Genomic DNA, 3,390 nt, shown 5'->3' with positions numbered 1-3,390 from the left:
TGGTGCAGGGTAATCCAAATGGTTCAAAGCCTTCTAAGTTTGGTTTCTTGTTAAACATTAATTCATGACAAGTTTTGTTAAAACGTTTAACAGTCAAAACTTTGTTTAGGACATAGCAAGCTGTATTCACAGCTTCTCCCCAGAAAAGAACTGGTAGCTTAGAATCTGAAAGCATTGTCCTAGCGGCTTCAATCAACGTCCTGTTTTTCCTCTCAGCAACTCCATTCTGTTGAGGCGTATAAGGAGCAGAATATTGATGTTCAATTCCCTTGCGAAGACAGTAGAGATCCAGAATACGATTCTTGAACTCCGTGCCATTATCACTCCTTATCCTCTTGATCTTTGCATCATGGACGTTTTCCAATTTTGTAAAAAGATCTATCAACATCTCTGCCGTCTCATCTTTTGTACCTAAAAAGAAAACCCATGAATAACGTGAGTAATCATCAGTGACAACTAAACAATAGTACTTTCCACCTATGCTCCTCACGTTCACTGGACCGAATAAATCCATGTGAAGTAATTCGTAAGGGGCATCTATGGAATTTACTGTTTTTGATTTATGAGGTTTCTTATGTTGTTTTCCCTTTTGACATGGAAGACATTTGTCTTCCACTTGAAACCTCAGCAATGGAACCCCTTTCACTAGCTCATTTTTAACAAGATAGTTCATTTTGCGATAGTGAATATGGGCCATGCGTCTGTGCCACAACATCGATTCAGCTTCAGATGCTTTTGATAGTAAACGCGCCACCACTGCAGTTGGATCCTTAGCACCCATGTCCATGACATAAGTGTCATTTCTCCTTGGCGCTCGCATCACTATCCAATCGTCCGGTATTTCCAAACCTGGTTTCAACACTAAAGCTTCATTCTTGGTAAAATGGACCGAGTGACCCTTGTCGCAGACTTGTGACACGCTCATAAGATTGTGTTTAAGCTGCTCAACATAGTTCACTTTGTCCAGTGTGATCTTCCCATTGGTCACCTTTCCTCGTCCTGTAATTCTACCACCTTTTGCACCCGCAAAATTCACCTGTCCTCCATCATAATCTTCAAATTCAGTCAACAATCTCGCATCCCCCGTCATGTGCCTGGAGCAGCCACTATCAACATACCACAAGTTGATAATCCTCCTTAGCAGCTCCTGCACACACCAACCAAAAAATTAGTTAGATTGGGGGACCCAAGCCTTAATGGTCTTGGGTCGTCCAAATTCACCAACCACCGGAACATCCATCCAATATCCATTACTCCTAACTGGAGTCTTGGATCTTAAACCTGTTGGAATTTGATTTTGATTTCCACTAGGTCTTTGGTCCTGAGGGTTCCTATGTGTGTTTGGACTATTTGACCTTTTAAAATTTTGATTTTGATTCAAAGAAGCATTATTATTATAATTTCTAAAGCCATTGTTATAAAAATTTCGACCACCATTATTTTGGTATCGATTTTGATATTGACCTTGACTTCTGAAATTATTTGTATTTTGATTGTTCATTCTTGGTGAACAGCTTCTGGGTCTCTCAAATCTGCCTGGTGGAGATCTAGGCTGAAATCTAGGTTGATTTCTTTGAAAACGAGGAACTTGTGGAGTTCCTTTTTCAGCCTTATCCACACCAACAGCAACTGTCTCTGGTTGCTTTGGAGCAGATTTCTTTGGAGAGTTGGACTCTCTCTCCTGCTTATCACCACTTTTCTCTGGTGACTTCTCTCTCTTCCTCTCATTCACTTGTGCTTCATTCTTTTTGTTAGGACAGCAGCTAGCTACATGCCCTTTGGTGTGACATTTGAAGCACGACATCCTTTTCGAAGACTTCTTATCTGAAGCCTTTGAACTAGATTCAGGCTTTGATGATGATGCTTTAGAAGAATCTGGTTCAGTTTGCTTAATTTCAGAGTTTTCTTTGTTTTTATTTTTAGCAAACTCTACGTTCGATTCCTTTTCAATAACAGCTGTCTCATTTTTCATGTCACTTCCTTGAACAAAATTTATCTTTTTAGCAAAAGTCGAATTTTTATTGTTAGGTTGTGAAGTGTTCTTTTTCAAAGCTGGTTTGCTGTTATTATCCTTCTTAGCATCACCTCTCTCAGACTCATCACCTCGACTTGCTGTGGAACTACTTGGTGCTGTTGACATAAACTTTGTTAGCTCATCTTCATCAGGTAGGAATGAATAATCATGACTAAGAGGAGGTGGGACTTCATTATAGCCTTGGAATCCCACACTAGTCTTGTCATTACTCTTCTTTAACCCACCCATCATATGTTTCATAACAAAAGTAGAATCCCTGAATTGACCCAATTTCTTTTCAAGTTCAACAATTTTGAGTTGAGCATCTGACAACTCTTTGTTTTTATCAGAAATCTCTTTTGTTTTTTCAGCCATCATGTCATGAGCTAAGTCTATGACTTGAAGTTTTTCATTTAATTTGCAGGTTACGGCTTCAATTTCACTTTCATAACCTTTTATTTTCTTTAAGTATGACGTTTCATTTCTTTTAGCAAAAAAGTTTGATTCTTTAATGTTAGACATTTCGCTTACCAAACTTTTGTTTTGTGCAGACAACCTGTCAACCTCACCCTGTAGTTCACGACATTTTAAACACACAGAATTAGATTTTACCTCTCCTGTTTGTTTGTCAAAGTTGGCCATTAGAGCAGCAAGCTGAGCTTCCAATTGTTTATACTTAGCATCCTTTTCCTCAGCTTCTCTTTCATATTCTGACTTGTGTTTTTCATCTTCAGCACCTGTTGTCTGATCAACTTTCTTTTCTTCAGCTCTATTCTCTACCTTCACCTCAGCATCCTCTATCACTTCAGCATCATCTACTTTAGCTTCACCATCATCGACTGGAGTAATCTCTGCCATGAATGCTTGAGTGACATTCCCATCATTTTCTAAGTGAATGCTCCAATCGTATGAACCCTCTCTTGCAGTAGAGATCAACGCCTTTGAGCTAGAGTTGCTTGATGCATTCCTGTTGTTTGAACTCTGACTCGAGTTGTCTTGTTTTTGTTTCTGACACTCCCTAGCAAAATGCCCATAACTTTGACAGTTAAAGCACCTCACTTTGGCCTTGTCGAAACCAACAGACCTCCCAACAAACTTCCTTCTAGTTCTATTCATAAACCTCTTCACACGCCTAGAAATCATGGCCATTTGCCATTGCAAATCCATCTCTTCAAGATCATCAGGGTCAATCTGATCATAGTCTTCATCTAAAGTAGCAGGATCAGAAATCTTTCCCTGAATATAGTTTTCATAGGAAGCAACAAACGAAGCAAGTAGAGCCAGATGCTCTTCAGCAGACTTCACACTCATTGGCATTGACTTAGCACTAGTACTCTGCTTAGAAGCTGACGATTTCTTTACTCCTGATGATCCTC

This window comes from Helianthus annuus, chromosome 5 (genome assembly GCF_002127325.2).
Source record: "Helianthus annuus cultivar XRQ/B chromosome 5, HanXRQr2.0-SUNRISE, whole genome shotgun sequence".
Lineage (NCBI taxonomy): Eukaryota > Viridiplantae > Streptophyta > Magnoliopsida > Asterales > Asteraceae > Helianthus > Helianthus annuus.
Note: the sequence above shows the minus strand (reverse complement) of the source record.